At 31.0% G+C, this 10,740-nt stretch overlaps 1 long non-coding RNA gene across 1 annotated transcript in view; it reads right to left on the reverse strand.

Annotated features, from left to right (window-relative positions):
* Nucleotides 1-10,740, reverse strand: part of LOC139426204 (uncharacterized) — a 52,165-nt gene that overhangs the window by 22,101 nt on the left and 19,324 nt on the right. The window contains exon 2 of the long non-coding RNA XR_011637408.1: nucleotides 7,481-7,711. This is a non-coding gene — a long non-coding RNA (uncharacterized lncRNA). The remainder of the gene's footprint in view (nucleotides 1-7,480; nucleotides 7,712-10,740) is intronic.

The following is a 10,740-nucleotide window of genomic DNA, read 5'->3' on the forward strand; positions in this document are numbered from 1 at the left end:
ATATATATATATACGAATATGACACGAAATATGACAATTTACAGTCTCTTGCTCCAAGATCTAGTACCTACTATACAACTGAAAGAACTTTTTTTTTTAATTTTAATATAAATAGCATTGCTGTTGGTATTTTAAAATGACCTTGTACTAGCATTGGCTGTTTTGCATATTTAAAAAATTTAATTGAATTTCAAAATGTCATTTTCCTGGTATGTCACAAACAATATTTCCAATAATAACCTAGCATCAAAACATCCCATAAATTTTTCAATATCTAGTTTTTTCTATCTCAACCGTTGTAAGCATTTCTGGAATATATGCGGAGGGTATTATTTACAAAAACTTTGTAGAAAATAATTTTTTCTGTCAGTAATCTGTTTGCCATAAGAAAATCTGTCATTTCCCTGGCTACTTTTATTTAGTGATTTATAACCAAAATAGATAGCGCCAGCAATCAATATCTTATGTTAATATATTGATTAGAATACCATCCTATCTGAACATGTGTTATTGCATGAATAAAGTACCAACTTACAATCAATTTCAAAAAATTTTTCAAGGTGAGTAGGTTTTTATGTTGTCATTTTCCAGTCTTCTTGAAGTCATTAATAACGTAAACAACATAGATTTTCCCGAGTTATTTCAAGAAATCCTGTTGTTTTCTGTGGAATGTAAACATCTTGGGCCGAAATGTTAAATTAAAGAAAAGTTAAATGCTATATAATGGCAAATTGTCACTATCCTGGCTGTCATTTTTCTGGCTTGTGAATACCAGGACATTAAAACAGTTACCAGAAAATTTTTTAAACAGTTGAATGTAAAGAGAGAAAGTTAATATTAACCTTATACCATATTTATGCTTGAATGTAATCAAAGTTATTTTTTTTTATTTAATGATTGATTATTATACACAATTTTATTCTGTACATATCAGCAACAAAAACATTTTTGATTCTTTTTGCAGTGGATAAAATAATTAATTTAAGCAATTCATGGTTCATCTAACGCAAAGGCTTAAATTGAGTTACTTACTATTAGCTTAAAATTAATGTTATTTTTAACTTCTGAGCTAATATGTCATTTTCCTGGCATTCAAAATTTAGTGAATTTCTATTTTTTTTTCTTGAGCAAAAGTCAATAAACTACACTGCTGTCTGTAAGATATTAATAAATGTAACTAAATAAATATACAAAAAGAATTTATTATTTTGAAAACTATAAATTTGAAGAAATTTTTTGTTCCGAATTGNGCAAATGCCAGTAAACTACGCTGCTGTCTGTAAGATGCAACTAAGATGTAAGATGTCTGTACATGTAACTAAATAAATATACAAAAAGAATTTGTTATTTTGAGGACTATAAATTTGAAGAAATTTTTTGTTCCGAATTGTCATGTTTCCAAATAATCATCCATATGTATATATGGCCCCTTAAACTGTATATTTATCACTTTTACTATAACGTAACCTTTGCCAGATTTTAATCATCTTTGCCATTGTGACATCTAAACACTTATTGGTTTTAAATAAATTTTTACATGTTTTGATTTTTATCATTATTATTTTATTATTATTATTATTAATGGACGCAATAGCAACGGATAAATAATGAATGGAATCGCTGTAAAAACACGGAGAAATTCAAAATGGAGAAATAGATCAGCGATAAGAAATGAAATTTCTGTATAAGTGGCTCAAAAATATTTAACAAAACGGAAAGTTTCAGCCAATTCTGCTGCCGGAACTTTTTCCGTTTCTTTAAAGAAGTTCTTTACAGTGCAATTTTTGATAAATTTTATGTAGTTCAATATAATTAATTTAAATTTAAATTGCTGATCACTACTCGAAAGTCTCTGAAAGCTATCTATTAAATAATTAAATTTCAAATTACTTTTAGTTTTTTTTTCGACATTTATAAATTCAAATTGTGGAATAAAAATTAATTTCACAGAACTCTAAAATTTCTCTTTAAAAAAATGACTTATGGGTCGAACTTACTATTACTAATAGATCTTACTATTACTAATAGGTCGAAACTTTTATAAATTATTTCCACCCCGAAATAAATTTAAATAAACTTTTATCTTATGAATAATTAAATTTTAAACCATGATATTTGACCAGTTGTCGCCATTTATAAAACCATTGAATCGCCTTTTGAACTTTTGACTGCATTTGTTGTTAAAAATCATTGAATATTATGTCTCTTAACAAGTTCTTGTACGCTTCGTTGCTAGCATTTGTAACGCTTTTCTATTCTTTTTAAACATTGTGTTTAATCTCCCGTGGATTTAATAATCCATTTATACACAAGAAGCGAGCTTTTAATTTGTCAATTTAGTTGCGGCTGTCTGATTCAGTTTTTTCCGCGCCTTCCCGGACTTGTTATCTAAGACAAATGCTGAAAATGATGATTTATTGTTAGATAAAATAAAGTTAAAAATTGATTTAAAAAAATAACGTTGATAAATGGGATTTCACCATAGGAAGATTTTATTATTATTGTTATTTGTGTTCCAAAAGTTGGCAAAACAGATGTGTTTTATTTATTTATCCATTATATTTTACTTAATTACGTTATTTTATTTTACGGATTTTTCAATAAAATAGGGAAAAAATTAGTTTGCAGCTGAATTAGAACGCGGATGTTAAATTATGATTGTTTTTGAATTAGAAAACGATTCTTAAATTATGTTTGTTTCTGAATTAGAAAGTGACTGCCAAATTATGCTTGTATTTGAACTGCAACATGGCTGTTAAATTGCGTTTGAACCAGAATTAGAAAACGAATCATATTTGCACCTTTATTAGAACAGGGATATTAAATTATGTTTGAATCAGAATTAGAAAGCGAATGTACAATTATGTTTGTATCTGAACTAGAACGCGAATGTTAGGTTATGGTGTGCTTCTGAATCAGAAAATTAATCTTAAATTATGTTTCAATCAGAATTAGAAAGCGGATGTTAAATTATATTTGCACCATTACTGGAACATGGTTGTTAAATTATGTTTGTATCTGAATTAGAAAGGGAATGTTTAATTATGTTTGTATTTGAACTATAACACGAATGTTAGATTATGTTTGTATCTGAATTAGAAATTGAATAAATTATGTTTGTATATGAATTAAAACACTTATATTTTCGCTCTGTTAAATTTAAAAAATTCTGACGCTTTTAAAGTTTTTTTTTCTTTCTCCACAATCATTTTTTTTTCTAGAAATCTTCAATTATAATATGATGTAAATCAAAAACTAAAAACAATAACTCCATAAAATTGGAAATCTATTATTATTATTTTTTATTTTATTTCTTACATTAAAAATCTTGTTTTCAATTTATATAGATTTACAATTTTTTTTTTAAAAATGAAGAAAAGGAAGCATGTGCTGCTTTGAAGTCAGAAATTTTTCAAATTATTTAAAAGTTAAACCTGCTGATGGTAAATCATTCAGATGGTTTTCATTTATATCAAAAATTAAAATTATTTCATTTTAAGTTTTAAAATTTAAATTATTTTAAAAGTACTACACAGGGGACTCTTAAGCAAGTTCTACATTCCAGTGATATGGTATTCTCAATTTTATTAAATGGTATCAGAAACTCTAAGGCTTGTGCGTATTTTTCTTTAAAAAAATATGTATAAAAATGTGTCCCAGAAATCCCTAATGAATTATTTACCAAAAATCCTTATATGAATGGTAATTATTACATTTCTAATTAATTGGCAGTTCTAATTAAATAAGAATAATATCCACTACTCATCGTACTACATCGTTCCCTCTACTTTGTTCTAAAGTTGTCATTTGAAAATAAAGCTTTTTAACAAATTTATAATGCTGCTTATAACTGTTTTAAGCTCCTAACAGCTATTCATAATAGTAAGATTGCGTATCTATCTATCCTGCTATTTCCATATTGATAAACGTACCACAAAATATCAAGATGATATAAAGCAAAGTTATTTGAGAGTAAAAACATTTGTTATCTAACTTTGCAGTATTTGTTAGAAGGTAATTCATTCCATTGTTTTGCCTTATAAATATATTTAAAAATAACTAAATATTTTTATTGATTTCAATAATTTTCCATCCAGGTAGAAAAATCACGACAAAATGTCTATATTTTAATAAACAAATTAGAACTTACTAAATAAACTTATTTGTGCATTTTGAAGAACAGTTAGCTCTTATCAGCAAGATTAATGTTTAAACTTCATTTAGGTACTTAAACTGTGGCTTTATTTATCAGTTTTTATTCTGTTTATTTGTTTGTTTATTTTTATTTATTTATTTGTTTATTCTTATTTATTTTTTGGTGAAAGAATTTCTAAAAGCACCCATAAAACTTATAAGATCTTATTGAATACTTTGTACCATGAATAAATAAAGCTAAAACAATATAAAACTTAACAGCTAAAACACAAATATCGATCGTTTCAGTACAAATGGTAATTTTGACTTCAGTACTGTTGATATTCAGTACAATAACTTCAGCTTATAAGTAAATAAACATACTGTTATATGTCTTTATATGAGCTATTTTCACGCTGTTTTAGTTTAATTAGATATTTCAATTATTTATACAGTTTTAAATATTTTTAATTCGAATATTCTGTTTGTAAGCTATTATTAATGTTAAAGTTCTCACTCATATATTTTTGCCTACAAAAATTTATAAATTTAAAATGTAGAGGATTAAAAATGTAAACAAAATCATGTGAACAAAATGTGTTTCTTCTGGCTGGCTCAGTATGCATATTATTTTAAAAAATTGTCATTTAACTCGTGTGATTAAAACGAAGCATTCTTTTAATAATTTCTTACTTGCATTCATTCTTTTAACAATTCATTTCATGTAAGCCTCTTTTTAATCATTCATTATATGTAAGAATGTTTTAGCAATTTATTACATGTGAGCTTTCTTTAGCCTTCGCCCAAAGTTTTAAACTCCACAGTTATTTAACAGTATGTATATTTTTCACCATCAACATTCTCTATTGTTTGATGATTTTCAAGACCTTAAAAATACGATGAAGAGTCCGTATCAGTACGCCATGACTATTTATTACCAGCATTTAGTGAATTGGAAAAATAATTGGCGGCGGATATGGCGCATTCTTTTAATAGAAACAAATGCCATTTCTCGTAACCAAAACAATAGTTTCATGCCTGAATTGCTCTTATGCAAAAATTGAACATTTCTATTTATACATCGTCTTTTGGCAGCATCTGCACGGTTGGTGGAATACACCACTCGCAACAATCCCAAGTGAACGACAATATTTTCCTACTCCCACATGGAACTTAGTACAGCCAATCAGCTACAAAATGGTCCCAGAGATAATATTGTCACCTATCCGATACGTCCAGGACCAAGCGGTGCAAACGACTAATTACAGAGTAATGAGACAGGTAAAAGAACTCCAAATGAGAATAACAAGGTTAAAAAAAAAAGAAGAAAATTTGCCTCCGCTGCGTTAATAATGAAGGTGTGTGCGGGCTTGTCAAAGCAAAATGGCGAATCAGAAAGACCTTATTAAATTCCTGCTTGAGTTGACATTTGATTGAGATGAAATGTAATGGCACATATCGTCTGGTCTCGTCATAAGTTCTATCCAATCACATGATGTCTTTCTCAACGGACACGCTTTATTACGATATGTCTCCGCTTCCTGAGTACGCTGATTGTCCTTTGTGGATCGTCTGCATTGTGATAATAGTCACGTGGATAGTAATAAGGTGACGCTTCTGATGTAATACAATATGAATATGATTTGTATGATTAGATTAGATTTAGAGCGTCAGGGTCAAGTACATTAATTTGTAGCAAATGAATATAAATGTAAAAGTTCTTTGTTCCATGGGTTATTATTTTAACTTTACGAATCGTCTGCAATGTGATATTAGTCACGTGATTAGTAATAAGGCGACGCTTGTGATGTAGTACAATATAAACATGGCCTTTTCGATTAGATTTGATTTAAATTGACATGGTCAAGTAAACATTAATCTTCAGTTATTGAATATCAATATTAAAGTGATTTGTTTCACCTTTCTTTGTTCATGCAATTATTTTAACTTAAACAGGTTTTTCTTTTAAAGTGATAGATCATGTAGCGATACACATCTTCACAGATATATTGTGAGTGATAAAACTTTTTTTAATTTAAAATCAAAGGCTTATAGTCTAATTCGTTATTCATTTATTTTAAAACGCATTGCAAAAAGGGATTTCATAAATGACAATACATTCGTAAATAACAATATTCCATAAATGATAGTATACAATAATTATCTTAATGGAATTAGAACTCTCTTTATAACTATACAATATGCCTAAAATCTAGCTTTGTCATTTACTGTAATTAATATTTTAATTCTTTTTAGTAATTAAGGGTTTAGCAAAGTGCTGTATTCCACAGACTTTAATACAACTTTAAATTATAAACTTAAATATGCTTTTCAAAACAATGACTTATTGATAGATCGTTAAAGTAATTATAAAGATCCAAATAATACTAATTGCTTGAAAATTAGCGAAGTCATTCTTTGCTTTTAGCCTCTATTAATGTTATTTTAGTGCGATTTTTCTACATTCTACGTGTGTGATTTTTCTACATTTTGACGAAACCGCTTATTGGTATATGCTCTGATCGAACATTTCGTCAAAGAGACCAAATAACTATCGTCACTTCTCCGTGGAAGCGAATTTTCTCAATAGTATACTTTATTTTATTACTGTCATTGAACAACCGACCCAATTTTCTGGGTTTACGACTAGTAATGTTCCGTCGCCTTGTGAAAAACAGAGGACAAGGGAACTCCTGAATCAAGTAATGGGAGAAATTTGCCTTCGTGGAGGACTTTTTGAGGGAACTAATCCGCATTTGCGTTACGGGGAGAGGAAGACCACGAGAACTTCCTATGATTAGCCTGAAGGCAAGGTTACTCCAACTCGTGATCCATCTATCACTGAGGATATTTTACGTCAGCACAGTTGTCAGTACGAGCCGGATGTGGAATTCGTATCGATGAACCATCGCTGGGGATTTGAGCTCGATTCACCTCATTGGAAGGCGAATGCTCATTCCCCTGATTCATCGTGGCTCTTGTCAATAGTATAGAAAATTTACGTCCTAATATTATCTATAAAAAAACTAAACTCAGTGGCGCGACAGCCCATAGAGGGCCAGGACCTACTGTGCCTATCTCAGTTTTCTTGACCTAGGACTCTGGGGTGCATATGTTGCAAACAAGACTGATTTCTTATATAAATATTTGAAGAAGTATGACCTTTTTCTTCGTCCTTTCACACAATTTACACATTAAAATTTCTAATTATTTTTAATTAGTAATTGTTTGAATTTTAATATAAAGCTCTAGAAATTTCGTTAGTATTCAATACTTCGAAACTAGCTAGATCATACATTACTTTCTAATGTTATTTGATTTTCCTTGATATTATTTCTGATATTACCTTGCGAAATGTGCTGACCGGCCTGTATAAGGGTCATGGAACTGGCCTTGCATCAGAAAGGCTATGGGTTCGAATCCCGGGCAAGACATGGATGTTCCTTCATCCTCTGTACTATCTGTCCTTATTGTGGGAGCAACGTTGGCCCACTTGATATGGTGCCCCTGTAAGAGTGGTCGACAATTCTGCCCTTCAGATGCCTGTATGACAAAAGGTCATTCTCCAGGTAGGGTACTGAAAAAAAAATGGGGAAAGAACGTTGCGAATTGTGACTTTATAACTGCTTTAAAACTCCTCACACTTTAATTTTGCACTTAATTTTTATTATTACCAATTGATTTATGAAATGGTTTAACACATTTGATTGATATTAATTGTGTTAAAACATGCCAAGTCATACACTGCTTTGTCCCGCTGTGGACTGATCGTTAAGACACGGTTCCCAGCAGATCACCGAAGTCAAGCATCAATGGCTGCGGTCAGTGTGGGTGGCTGATCACTTGGATCAGTCTGCGTAGGGACCGAGGGTGTGCGGTATTGGTCCTCGTTAAACTGTCCAACCGTAAAGGGCTCGACTTCGCTTGCAGGTCGTCGGGTTACCGAAGCGGGGAGAACCAAAATTGTGATGGCAGAGAATCAAAATTGTGATGGCATGTCTTCGGATCATCCTCAGGGATGTTTCCCAGACCGTCGCCAATAGCCCATTGTGCAGCTCTAGTGCGACGCAAATGAACTACAACAACAATAATACGTTGCTTTAAGTATCAATTAAATTTACTTAAAATTTCTTTTTTTGATGTCTGACTTTTATCTATCTCGTAAAATAGTTTACACAATATTAAGAGCTTCATTTACTTCAAAAATATTTAAATCTCGTAAATAACAGTCGACATGTTTCAAGCTCTCAAAATTAGGAGCCTACTTTCAAGACTTGCCAGACGTGAATGCGAGTAAACTAAATTTACTTGAAATAAACGAAAAGCTGCCAAAAAAATAAAAATAAAAACATAAAGTCGAGTAACCGAACTAGAAAAATCACGATGGCCGAGAGGGCCAAATTAGGGTAAAATGCATTTCCACGCGCTATGGAGAGGTGTTATGGAAATAAGTCGTTAACCCGGGAATCAGCATTCATATGAATAAAACAAGAGTCCGGTGCATCAAGACGAGATGATGTGAGTGGGGTGGAACTAACTTTGGCATTGTCGAAATTGAATTTAGGCTTAAGATTACAGCAAAGTGCTGCAATTGATGGTTTTTCGAGTTCTTGATAACGAACATATCTATCGTGTTCTTTAAGTCTAAATCTTAAAGCGCATTTAGTTTGTCGAATGTAGTTAAGGTCGCACTGCCGAGGAATTTGGTAAAAGCCCAATCCCAGCGATGATCAAAACTAATAGGATCTTTAAGAGATTTAATTTTGTTAACAGGTCTAAAAAAGGACTTTTAAACCAAAACGGGAAGGAATATTAGCGATTTTATAACAAACGGGTCAGAAAAAAACCATTCACGTATCCTTCAAAACACTTTACACAATAATGTTTCATTTACTTTTTAATGATTCATTAATTGATTGCCAAATTAAGTTTAGAAATTTGATTGGTACTTATTGCTTGAAAATTAGCCTTCATCACATATTCATTTTTTTCTTCAGTTTAGTACACTGTAAAATGTGGCTTTCACCTGTTTTTCAACATGCTTTGAACAATAAATTTGCATTTATAGAGCCATGTGTAACGCCAAAAAAAAGTTTCAAGGTCCATTATCAGGAACAACAGATTAAAACCGTTTCCAAGATAGCATCTTATGGACTAATGAATTCATTAATAATTTTCTTTAACATCCATCTAATTAACGACTAAAACCCCTTTTTTCTTTTACTTTTTTTTCTTCTCTCTTCAGTGTATATTAATGTCAAGTGCTTTCTATCGAACTTTAATGAGGGGATGTACAGCCTGTCGTGTGGATGGCGCGTGCTAGGCTGGAGGCCTATAGGCCTTGGAATCTTGATGTCAGTTCCAGACAGATGTGTAACAGGAACTATACGTTACGAAATAAAAGTTGCAGAAGGGAGTCCTTCATCGAATCATTGTTTTGAGCAGGTGCGACGATACGTACGGTTTACAGTTAAGGTGATTGAAAATAAGGATGCAGGTTATGACATTTATTTTCGTTTTTTTGTTGTTTTTTTTGGATATGGTCTTTTAGTTGATGCTTTTCTTTTTCTTGTCTCGCAGGACCTTAATTAGTGGTGATTAAGAGTAATGAGTAGGATTATTTGCGGTTGTATCGTTGACTGCTGTTAGCTGGAAGTTGTCACAAAGATGTTTTTGATGTGTTATTTTCTATTAATTAAATCTTGCAATGAAAGAAAGAACGAAATTAATTAAACAATTTTGTCGCAGACTTACCACAAAGCCCTTGCTCTGGATGCAGGTTTTGAAACAAGAACTGTGAAAATAGTTTATATTACACTGTAAAAAGTGCATACTCAAATTTCACGAAATGTTCTTTATTTTTGATTAAACAATTTCCTCGTATATGCTCCGAGTGAACATTTTGTCAAAGTGAAATAACTATCGTCATTTCTTTAAGATAATGAATTTTGTCAAAAGTAAAAAAAAATTTTGTCATTCTATTTAACATTCCCCCACAATGTACTACGATAAAGTTACGAGTTGAGGAAACATTTTCGTCATATATATATATATATATGAGAGTGAGTTCGCATTTCGTCATAGATCAAGTGGTTTCGGGACGAAATGATTCTCAAAGTAAACGAAATACATCTCAATGAGTGCTGAATCGTCAAAAGTGAGAGTATTATTTCTTGGAGTGTACACTGCTGATTTTACACAGTTAGAAATTTTGAGGATTTTGATGCACATTACAGCTCAAAATCGGACCAACATTACTATGCTAAGTTTTTATGTAATATCGTACTTTTAAAATTTGATGACTTTATAGTATCGTTCAAGATTGAGCATGATGATTGAACAAGATTGAACGTGAAGCATTTCTACGTCCTATTAAAGTCGCAGCAAACTTGCACCGTATCAAGGTCCTCAGTATCGATATTACGGTTCATCGTTGTATCGAACAACAGTTAAACGGTCCAAAAACTGTGAAAGTGTTAAACACTCCAGAGCTTTAGACCGAAAAAAATACGGTCTTTTTATAAATGAGTGAAGCAGGGGACATTATTATAATTTATTTGTGGTATATGTGGTACAATATAAAATTACTATATATATATATATATA

Source organism: Parasteatoda tepidariorum, chromosome 8 (assembly GCF_043381705.1).
Source record: "Parasteatoda tepidariorum isolate YZ-2023 chromosome 8, CAS_Ptep_4.0, whole genome shotgun sequence".
Taxonomy (NCBI): Eukaryota; Metazoa; Arthropoda; class Arachnida; order Araneae; family Theridiidae; genus Parasteatoda; species Parasteatoda tepidariorum.